At 37.6% G+C, this 12676-nt stretch overlaps 1 pseudogene; it reads right to left on the minus strand.

Annotated features, from left to right (window-relative positions):
• Window positions 1-12086, minus strand: part of LOC147747503 (uncharacterized) — a 96893-nt pseudogene extending 84807 nt beyond the window's left edge.
• Window positions 12087-12676: the final 590 nt, after the last annotated feature.

Here is a 12676-nt window from a genome sequence, read left to right on the forward strand (position 1 = left end):
ATGTGCCTTTGCTATGTCTCAAGATATGTGCTCCAGTGGATTTTGAGTAATTTAGGTTCAAAAAAATATATATATCTGTAGGCGCTCTCCGGTGCGCGCACCCGAGTGCGCTCCTGGCGCGACACGCGACTTGTGCGCAGAAAGCTGATTGGCTCTTGGGTGTCTGTAAACATTCTAAACAGTCTGGAGCGGCCGCCATCTTGTGTCTCGGTAAAATCGAGACAGAAGGGGTTTGAAAAAAAAGGGGCAAATGACCATAAGGGGGAAGAGTAGACCCTCTCTGACCCCCTAGGTTTGATGTGGGGGCTAAAATAGGGTCCTGCGGGGCATTACATTTTTTATTTTTTTTTTCGTTTTGCGCGGGGGAAGCGCATGGTACGCGCTCCGGAAAGCGAAGCACGGGGAAAATCCAGGACCATATTTATGAAGGCCTTGCGCTGCCAGTTTTGCGCCGCCTGTGCGTCAATTTTTGTGACGCACCAGCGGTGTAAAAAAATGCGCATTGTTACGCTATATTTAAAAAGTGACGCATCTATCTAGATGCCTCACTTTTTAAATATAGTGCAACGAGGCACATTTTTTTACACTGCTGGTGCGATGCGTCACTTTTCTGTGTGCACTCCTTATGACATTCCAGATGTGTCATATTTAATGCATGACGAATCATGTTGCAAGGAGTTACAGATACGTCAGTATTTCTGACATATCTGTAAACATAAAAGTGACGCGAGGCAGGCGCAAGATTTTGACGCAACAGCATCCTAAAAGTGACGCAGAGAAATCTCATAGATTTCAGTACGTCGTTATTACCAAGCTTTTTGCGGGGGAATGCCCCCTCTGCATACATTATACCTGACGCAGATATAATGTGGCGCAGAGTTTTAAAAAGTGACCCATGTACCTAGATGCGTCACTTTTTAAAAATAGCGTCAGGTATAATGCATGCAGAGGGGGTGTTCAGACGGAAAAAGCTTGGTAATAACGACGCAGTGAAATCTTTGAGATTTCACTGCGTCACTTTTAGGATGCTGTTGCGTCAAAATCTTGCGCCTGCTTCACAGCAGACCTTTCACATGGTGCTTTTTCCATGTGAAAGGACACATTACTGGAGTTGCGTCACTTTTGTGACTTACTCCAGCAATGCGTTACTTGGAATGTCATAAGGAGTGCGCACAGAAAAGTGACGCATCGCACCAGTGGTGTAAAAAAATGCGCCTGGTTGCGCTATATTTAAAAAGTGACGCATCTAGGTAGATGGGTCACTTTTTAAAATCAAGCGCCACATTATATCTGCGTCAGGTATAATGCATGCGGAGGGGGTGTTCCCCGCAAAAAGCTTTGTAATAGCGACGCAGTGAAGTCTTTGAGATTTCACTGCGTCACTTTTAGGATGCTGTTGCGTCAAAATCTTGCGCCTGCTTCACAGCAGACCTTTCACATGGTGCTTTTTCCATGTGAAAGGACACATTACTGGAGTTGCGTCACTTTTGTGACGCACTCCAGCAATGCGTTACTTTTGTGTTTACAGATACGTCAGAAATACTGACATATCTGTAACTCCTTGCGAATTGATTAGTCATATATTAAATATGACATATCTGGAATGTCATAAGGAGTGCGTCCAGAAAAGTGACGCATCGCTGTTTTCACGTAGCGATGCGTCACTTTTCAGAAATGAGGCCTCCAGTTTATTCACTGTGTCACCTCTACGACCCTTTCTTGCGTCAATACGTCCCTTTTGCATACATTACACCTGACGTAGGAATAATGTGGCACAGGGGTTTACAAAGTGATGTATTTACCAAGAAACGCCACTTTGTAAATATGAATAAATAAGGTGCATTTTTTATTGGAATGTTGTGTCACAAAAAGTGATGCTTTGGTGGCGTTAAAGTGACGCATGGCTTCATAAATGAAGCCTTCTACCTTCAACTCCAGCAATGCATCTTTTCTTATCCTTCAACACTCCTGTTCTTTTTCAACATTTTCATTGAATATCAACATTCCCCATATTCACTCTTCTTCTCATAACTTTCTTTTCTAACACTCACCTTCTTTCATTCCTCCTACTTCACTTCTTTTTTCCTCTCATACCTTTCTGTTCTTTCTTACTCATTCTCCTTTGAATTATCAATGCACTATATTTCACTTACTCTTCATTTTTTTAAGAATATAGCTCTTTGATGAGAATTGGAGGTAGTTCTGAAAAGAACTTTTGGTTTTCTTCTTTTAACTGAACAGGAACAAAAACAGGGAATGTAAACTGCTCAACAGGAGCAAAAAGAAAACAAAAAAATTAGGGGTGGGAAGGGCAGCGATGGTTCTCCAATGCTCGAACCATGAGCTGGACACTTTGCTCCCCATAGGTGAGGAGTTGATTGCAGTATCTGCATCTGAGGACACCATGGTTAAAAGCAGGTTGTATGTTTGGCACCTGCTCCTGCGATTGCTCTCTCCCAGAAGAAGTTGCTCCTCCGGTTGATGTAGAGGCCCCATCTCTGGGAACCTCTTGTGTCAGAGCCCTGACACTTTCCCGGGCAAAATTCTGGGGGTGCCTCCTCTCCACATGTCGGATCATCGTAAAGTTCCCAAAAGAGTACTTTTTTTTGGGGTCACCCCGTGACAGGACCTGTTTGCAGATCCTGCACTCCACTTTTGGTGCATTCACTTTCTTCTGGTCAGCTGGAATCTTAAAAAATTTCCATATGAAATGTTCCTTCACCTTTGGGGTAGGAGGCTCTTCATTGATGAACTCAGGTTCATCCTCACTGCTGGATTCTCTGGCAGCCATGGTAAATCACAAAAGATCCAGGTACAAAAAACAGGTCTTTCAGTCACAAAAGTGAAAGAAGAAGTGAAGGAAATGGGTGGGGATTTCATTCATTGTAAAAAAAACTGTTAGCAACCAATGAAAAGTGTTATTTTAGGGTCACATGACCCGACGCGTTTACGCTGCGCGCTCCGGAGCACTTCCGGGTGTGTTTACGCAGCGCGATCGTAGGCGCTTCCGGGGCGCAAACGTGGCGCGATCGAAGGCGCTTCTGGGTGCTTTTACGCGGCGCGAACGTAGGCGCTTCCGAGGGCACTTACGTTGCGCGCCGAAGTGACGTCATCAAACTTTTACAGAAATGCATAATCATTTTCCTTATAAAAAAAACTGATTTTATTTGTATGGTACAAAATGTTTTGCATTATTATTAACTTTTTATTCATATTTTTTTTCACGAACGACAGTAGCGCTCTGGGTGTGTTTTCACGAGAGCTCACCGGAAAGCTTACCGGAGAGCTTAGCTGAAAGCTTCCCTGAGCGCGCACCCAGAGCGCAAAAAAAAAAATTATTTAAAAAAAATGAATACTTACAAAAAAACAGCAAATTGTAAAAAAAAAAATGGTTAGAAACTCGATATAGAAAGGAATTAGCATTTAAAAAACCTATGAAATTCACTGAAAAAACCATAGGTTTCACACCAGTTATAGTTAGGAATTAGCATTTAAAAATCCTATTAAATTCACTGAAAAAACCATAGGTTTCACACCAGTTATAGTTAGCTGGAAATGTTACTGATATAAAACCATTGAAATTCCCACGTTATAGTTAGTCGGACTCACTATAACTTGCGCGTGCAATGCACTGCTGATGACATCACATATTACATCACTCATGACATGGTCAGTGACATCACTCATGACATCACTGATGACACCATCCTTGTGACACAGTGACAGACCTCCTCTCACTGTAAAGTAACCTTTGAAACACATATTGAAAAATAGAAACTAACATTTTCAAAAAAGTGCATATACCCATACCAGTTACAACAACCAATTCAGTAATTTCACCATCTATATACAAATTCACACATTCACCAACAGTTTTATGTATTCACTCATACATATACTCACTCATCATATATAGTGATACCCCTATTCATTCTGTTACACACCGACAGTCATCAAAAACTTACTCATACATATACTCACAAATGCAAATAAACTAATAAACATCCATTTATTTGCATATACAACTATACACACATTAGCACATTACTTCTAAGGAAACTTACACATACTTACTCTCTTAAACAATCACTTATAAAAACACATACTTATTTAAACAGGAACTCTTTCAATCTCTCACTCTCACATATACTTACTTATATACATCAATGCTCATATATACAAGATTAAAACATATGTAGTTACTCATAAAGACACTAGTGAGAGAGGCATTCACTCTCTAACACACACATATACACAATCATCCACCCATACAGTCCTGCACATATGCTGTCTTCAAAACACATACAAACAGTGAGTCAGTCATTGATGCATCTATGTGCTAAGTAACAGCCCCACCAAACGATACAGACACTCATACTGATACTAAAAAACATCTAATAACCCATATACACACACATGTAGCTACTCACCAACCCATGCAGCCACTTATACACAAAGTAAAACACTAATACATATATTTAAATATTTAAACATTACTCGCTAATATATGTATTCACTAAGATACACTTAATAAGCCAGATAACCAATCAATTTTTTTTAAAAAAACATCCATTTAGACACTTATTTAAAAATGTATTCTTCCATCGACCTTAACATATAGATATATAAAATATATTTATTTTTCAGAAAGACACACATTCACTGGATGGTGTCATCAGTGATGTCATGAGTGATGTCACTGACCATGTCATGAGTGATGTAATATGTGATGTCATCAGCAGTGCATTGCACGCGCAAGTTATAGTGAGTCCGACTAACTATAACGTGGGAATTTCAATGGTTTTATATCAGTAACATTTCCAGCTAACTATAACTGGTGTGAAACCTATGGTTTTTTCAGTGAATTATATATATATATATATATATATATATATATATATATATATATATATATATATATATATATATAAAATCCAAAGATAATCCCAACCACTTCCAGAGAGCCCCTGGCGAGGAAGGAGACTCAGGCCTCTTCAGCAAAGTTTCAGGGCGTGTTTCGGGCTTTGCAGCCCTTGATCACATTCAGCTTAAACTGCGCTATTTTTTTCTTTTTATACATATGGTGAAACTGCACACCTGGGTTGCATTAAAATAACAGTCACAGGGTCAACCAGCAGTGTAAAAAGACCTAATAAACACAGTGTGCAAAGTATTTCTTCTATACCTGACACAAATACAAGCTTAAACGCTATTTAAATTTAAAATGTTTGTGTATTTCGCACACAACATTAGTTATATCAAATATAGCGATATTTTCACAACATTAGTTATTAAGATACAAAACATTAAATTGTGCATGAATGCACAGAAATTTCTATCTGGATAAATCCATATTGTATCAACGTTGTGTTTTAACATGTCACTCCTGCACTGCCCATGTGCATTGCGATTATAACCGGATAAATCCAGGCAAACAAAGTACCCAATAAAAGTGCTTAGTGCAAACAGATCCTAAAATAGGAACTAACAAGACAGTGCAAAAAACAGTTTTGTGCAAAATAACATTAAAAAAGGTGCAGTGCAATATTAAATATATTAAGACCTTGATTAATATTATAAAATACAATATACAAAGTTAATAGCAAGCATGTATTATAATTCATCATTAATAAGATACTCCATCCAGGATAAAATATTAAAATTGATAAAATTATTCAAAAATTGACATATTGCTAAAAAAAACAGTACATTGTAAAAACATTAATCAAGGCAAGGTATAGAAAAAGGTATCAGCAGACTGTTTGGAAATTCTTATAAATCTATATTGTTATCAGGAAATTAACAGAACAACTGATTTATAACCATTATTACTGTAAAACACAACAAACCATATTATATCCTTACAGAAAAGTATGCATATCTTCTGTGTTGTTTAATCCCTGTGGCCACTTACTATCAAACTTAAACTCTAATTTGAATTTTGTTATATATATATTCACTCCAAACAAACCTCCTGATAAGGAAGAGACTCAGACACCCAGGGCTTCTTGCTAGTAATTTATTTGGCAAGTAGAAAAATGATGCATTTCGCCATTACGGCTTGGTCACGCTCGCCAAACATATATATATATATCCTTTTGATTTCAGCCCACGTTTTGACATCTAAGCGCTTTTTGGCTGTGAGTTCACGATATGGCGGAGCCAAGCCATTAACAAATCCATCCAGTACCTCCAAAGAGACAATTCCGTGCGCACTCAAAATTACTGAGTCAAATCAACTTGGAGATACTGGATGGATATATATATATGTATAATGTCCAGCTAACTATAACATGTGTGAAACCTATGTTTTAAGTAAATATATATATATATATAGAGCCCGCAATCCACTGCTGATGATGCCACATATTACATCAGTCATGACATGGTCTGTTACATCGCTCATGACATCACTGATGACATCTCAAATGACATCACTGATGACATCATCCAGTGAATGTGTGTCTTTCTGAAAAATAAATATTTTTTATATGTATATCTAAAGGTCGATGGAAGAATAAATGGGTAAATAAGTGTCTAAATATATTTACTGAAAAAACCATAGGTTTCACACATGTTATAGTCAGTTATACAATCAATTTTACAAAAAAATATGTATTTAGACACTTATTTACCCATTACACATTATAATTGAAGCTTCTATGTCTATGGTTTTTTCAGTAAATATATATATATATATATATATATATATATATATATATATATATATATATATATATATATACTGAAAAAACCATAGGTTTCACACATGTTATAGTCAGTTATACAATCAATTTTACAAATAAATATGTATTTAGACACTTATTTACCCATTTATTCTTCCATCGACCTTTAGATATACATATAAAAAATATTTATTTTTCAGAAAGACACACATTCACTGGATGATGTCATCAGTGATGTCAATTTTCAGTACATTTACTGAAAAAACCATAGGTTTCACACCTGTTATAGTTAGCTGGACATTTCACTCATACAAAACCATTGAAATTCCCCCGTTACAGTTAGTTCAGCTAACTATAACTCGCGTGCCCGCAATCCACTGCTGATGATGCCACATATTACATCACTCATGACATGGTCAGTGACATCACTCATGACATCACTGATGACATCTCAAATGACATCACTGATGACATCATCCAGTGAATGTGTGTCTTTCTGAAAAATAAATATTTTTACATATGTATATCTAAAGGTCTATGGAAGAATAAATGGGTAAATAAGTGTCTAAATACATTTTTTTTGTAAAATTGATTGTATAACTGACTTATTAAGTGTAACTTAGTGAATACATGTATTAGCGAGTGATGTTTAACCATTTAACTATCTGAGTCAGTGTCTCACTTTGTGAATAAGTGGCTGCATGGGTTTGTGAGTACCTACATGAGTGTGTATATGGGTTATTAGTTGGTTTTTTGAGTATCAGTATGAGTGTCTGTATGGTTTGGTGGTGCGAGTTATAGTTAGCTGAACTAACTATGACAAGGTTTTTTTAAATGCTAATTCCTAACTATAACGTGGTTGAAACCTATGTTTTTTTTCAGTGAATTTGCCAGGTTTTTAACTGCTAATTCCTAACTATAACGTGCCTAAAACCTATGTTTTTTTCAGTGAATTTTATAGGTTTTGTAAATGCCAATTTTTTTATGTATTATTTGTTATATTTATTTTTTGATACTAATTTACTACATTTTTTATAATAATTATTTTTAGATATTTCATTACATATTTGTAATGTAAAATATTTAAAAAAATCAAATTTTGTATTTTATTTTATATTTTTTTAAATATATGAATATAAATTTTGATATTTTTTAGCATTTCTTTGTGGTAAACTTAGGGTAAGCGTACCGTCCTGTCACAATGCTGCGCAACTGTAATCGTACTGTACACACAAACCCGCGCATACTTCACAATTCTTTAAAGCACTCCATTCCCTAAAGCCTGTCTCACTACATGAGTACATGCTTACTGAGTGATTGATTACATTAATATAAGTAAAGAAACTGAGTGAATTCTTAATTGGTTCACTTTTACTTTACTGCATGAATTAAAAAAAAGGGAAGTTACTAGAAAAATAAGTCAGAAAAAAAGGGGATTGAATGTTAATACTCGTATTAAAAAAAGTAACCTATAGAAATGCTTTAATAAGAAAAACAAGTTTAAATAAAGCATTTTCGAAAGTTAAAAATGATGGAAAGAAGCACGTTTACATAAACAAGTTACGCACAACAGTGAAAATGAGAACACCTGTCAACTGAAAAACGTGACTTAAAAGTGGGAGAAGCAATAAATTGATCCCAAAAACTGTTAAGTAACCAAAAAGTATATAAACCACACCCGTGGGATAATTAGTTTCATTTCAGAGTATCAATATGGGCGAAGAAACTATGAGCAAGGTAATGATTCGGGACTGCAGAAGCAGCTAGACAAAATCTTTCATTTCCTCAGAGGGAACATATTGTTAATGTATACTTAAAAATACATAAAACATTATATCCCCTTCAGAGGAGTTGGATGAAATTCGACAGAGGAAGGAAATAATATCGAAGAGAGGTAAATTATCTTAATGGGTATATGTTTTATGTATTTAAGAAAGAAAGCAAAAATATTTAAATGATTATAGACTGTGATATGATTACGTTTACATAGAATAACGAGTTCAGTAAAAAACCTTTACAAGAAATATAGGTTATATAAGGAATTACTACGTGCAAAGTAATGATCAGAAGCAATGTCATAATCTTCAATTCATCTTTCATTTCCACAGAGGGATCATATTGTTAATGTATATTTTTATTTATATTAAACTTTATGATCCTTCAACTGGAGTTGAATGACTTACAACCGAGATTTTATTTTTATATTATGCAAGTATTTCTTAATGATTGAAAAATATAGTATAAATAAGGTTTCGAGAAAATACTTAGCAATAAAGGAGAATACTCTTTAAGTTCTGGAGTGAAAATGGGCTAAAAGTATTTATATTGAGTAGTGCTTTTAGTAATTTTCACTCGTTTTTTCAACAAAATAATATAATTGTGTTTTCAAATGTTAATGTGAATATTAATTCTTTAAATTTTTAAAAATGACTGTAAAGTGTAATAATGACATGAAATGTACATAAAAAAGATGTAATAGTGAGGGAGTGTTTGTCATAGCACTTCTATTCTACTTTATCTGAAAGTAAAAAAAGCCCAAACATTTAAAAAAAGATGATGGAGCAACGCTTATATAATGTAAACTTAAGAAATTAGTGCTTATGATACAATAAAAGAAATGTGGTCCAACATGTGATACCAATGAATGAAAAAAAAATTGCATTTCACCCATATGATGAATATAAAAGACTCAATAAAAATATTTTAAAAACTTGTGCATATTTTTAAATACCTTTACAGTCAACAAACCCGTAAGCAGAGTACACATTTTAAGTTAAAAACACCCTACTACAACTAGTTTTTGAAACGCATTGCAAAATAAAGTGCGTCACAAAATGGCCTACATACATGGTGAGTGTATCGTAACGTCACATAGATAAAAAAAGCCAATCAAAATTAGGATCAGGAAGGTAGCCGTAACCACACAACAGCCAATCAAATGTTTTTCAAAATCTGCGCAAAGAAAGGGATTGGTCGCTAATACGTCTTCTTACAATGCTTCACAACCAATCAAAAAGAGGTGTTGAAAGTTTCTGTTTTTAACATACGAGCAAATCGGATAACCTTGCAAGTACACGCAGCGAGAGGCAATTATTAAAGATGACTTGCTTTCGCAAGACCCCGAAGAGAGTTTAAAGGGAGAATTTCGCATTTATCAGCATTAAGTCGATATCCAGACACAGCAGAAAAATTGGAGACTTGTCGAAGGAAAGAAGGAAGAGAAGAGAGAGGGTCTGAGCAATAAAAAAGGATGTCATCAGCATAAACAGAAAGCTTAACCTGACGAGAACCAAAGTGAAAACCAGAAATGGAATCATCCTGACGAATTCTGGAAAGAAAGGGTTCCAAAGCTAAAACAAAAAGTAAAGGAGATAGTTGGCATCCTTGTCGAACGCCCCTTTGAAGAGCAAAGTAATCAGAAACCATACCGTTGACAAAGATCGACGCTTGAGGGCCGGAGTAGAGTAATGATATAATAGAAATAAATTTGGGAGGGAAGCCTGCCCAGGTGAGAGCTTGAAACATAAAATCCCAACTGATCCTGTCAAAGGCCTTCTCAGCATCTTGGGAAATAGTAGGTAAAGGAAGATCGAGGGATGATTCTTTGCTGAGGATGTTGAAAAAGACTTGAGAGTTATCAGAAGAGAGACGGCCTTTTACAAAGCCAGATTGTTCTGGGCCGATTAATTCAGGTAAGAGAGGGTGCATCCTTAGAGCCCAAATTTTGGCCAGTATTTTGTAATCCGTATTGACCAAAGAAATGGGTCGGTAGTTCTTACATAAGGAATGATCTTTATCATCTTTAGGGATTAAACATATTAAAGCCTGTTGAAAAGAGCCGCTGGATGACCCGGCATCAAGGAAGGATTGAAATAAAAGTAAAAGCTTTGGTAAAAGAAGAGAAGCAAAATGATTATAAAATTCAGTAGTAAACCCGTCAGTGCCAGGAGCCTTACCATGACGTAGCTTCGAAACAGCATGGGAAATTTCTGCAAGTGAGATATCAAGGTTCAAAGGGTCAAAATCTACAACGACGAAGGAGGAGAACAAATTGATTGAAAATAGGAGAGAAGCTCTTCCGAGGTAGGGACATGTTCCGCGGTATAGAGAGTTTTGTAAAAATTGACAAATTCAGTGAGAATATCTTTATTCTTAAATCGAGATTCACCCGAAGGAGTCTTAATCGATTCGATCTTAGTTCGTTCCTTCCAAACTTTCAAATAATTGGCAAGTATTTTCCCCATTTTGTTTTGACCACCATAGTATAATGAATTACATTTCAAAAGAAGATTAGAGGCGGCGTCAGTGGTGAATTTGTTAAAAGAAATGTTAGCTTCAATAAGCTCTTTGAGAGAGGATTCAGAGTTAGATGAATGATAAGCAAGTTTGAGTTGTTTGATATCAGCAAGTAGCTGGGTAGATTTGGCTTCTCTGAGTTTCTTCCCCCTCGACACAAAATTCATGATAAAACCTCTAGCAGCTGTTTGGAAAGAATCCCAAACCATAACAAAAGAGGAATCAGGAGTGAAATGAAATGAAACGTAAACTTATAAAGCGGTTGCTGCCCTGGGGCGTACAAGCGCTAACTAGAAAGTGGAATCGCTGTCAGAGGAAAGCAGCTGGGAGAATTAATAGTGAGCGTTAAAGAGAAAGGTCTTTAATTGCTTCCGGAAGGAGGACAGGTTAGGGTCGGCCCTAAGCTGAAAGGGAAGCGAGTTCCACAGTCTGGCGGCATTGTAAGAGAACATCCTGCCACCAGCTCTTGCTCTCTTTATTCTGGGGACTGTGGCCAAGAAGTCCTGGCTAGAGCGGAGGTTTTTCCTAGGGAAATACTGTGTAATAAGTTTGCGGCTAATTACCGGTCCTGTGTGCCAGAAGGCCTGATGGGATATGCACATTGCCTTAAAAACAATTCTTTGCCGCACCGGGAGCCAGTGCAGGCTGCTCAGCCCCGGTTTAGCTGACAGTCTGCGAGGCAACTGGAGCAATGTGCGTGCTGCGCAATTTTTGGACTATCTGCAGCTTGCGCAGTGTGTAGTAAGGGGCACCAAGATACAGAACATTGCTAAAGTCCAGTCGAGACTGGATCAGGCCCTGGACGGCCACTTGCTTGGCTTCCATAGGTAGAAGTGGAAGAACTTTTTTCAGCATTCTAAGGAGGCCAAAACAGGTTGCGGAGAGTTTAGTGGCCTGGGTGCTGAAGGTCAGGGCTCTGTCCAGCCATACCCCCAAGCTTTTTATGTTATCCTTGGGTACTGGAGGAGTACCCAAGCATGAAGGCCATAGGGAGTCAAAGTGCGTTAAGGCCTTGGGGCCCAAGAGCATCAGCTCAGTTTTATCCCCATTGAGCTTGAGGGAGGACGTCGTCATCCAGTTTTTCACCTCCTCCAGGCATTTCATTAACCCCGATTGTGCTGATTGGCCATCCTCCTGCACCAAGGAGACCACTAGCTGCGTGCCGTCCGCATATGAGATGATTTTAATGCCAAACAGACGAACAACACCAGCCAGTGGTCTCATAGAGATGTTAAATAGTGCAGGGCTTAAGGAGGAGCCCTGCGGTACCCCACAGCTCAATAGTCTGCTCAAGGATACCGTGTCTCCCTCGAAGATCTGAAAATACCTGTTGCTCAGAAAGGATTTGAGCCAAAGTAGTGCCCTGCCTGATATTCCAACATCCGAGAGGTGGCTCAGCAGCGTGTCATGGCTAACCTTGTCGAATGCTGCACTCAGATCAAGGAGGACCACTGCCACTGATCCCCCCGATCTAAGATCCTTCTGGTTTCCTTGGTGACTGCTAGTAGAGCAGTCTCCGTCCCATGTCTAGGTCGAAAGCCGGTCTGGGTGGCATCCAGCAGCTGGTTATTCTCGAGAAAGTCCATCAGATGGATATTGATCTGCTTCTCAAGAATTTTGCTCACCCATGGGAGCAAGGAGATGGGGCAGTAGCTGCTGAAATCAGCAGGGTCCAGGTTCGGTTTCTTAAGCAG

Source organism: Lissotriton vulgaris, chromosome 1_1, assembly GCF_964263255.1.
Source record: "Lissotriton vulgaris chromosome 1_1, aLisVul1.2, whole genome shotgun sequence".
NCBI classification, from domain to species: Eukaryota; Metazoa; Chordata; class Amphibia; order Caudata; family Salamandridae; genus Lissotriton; species Lissotriton vulgaris.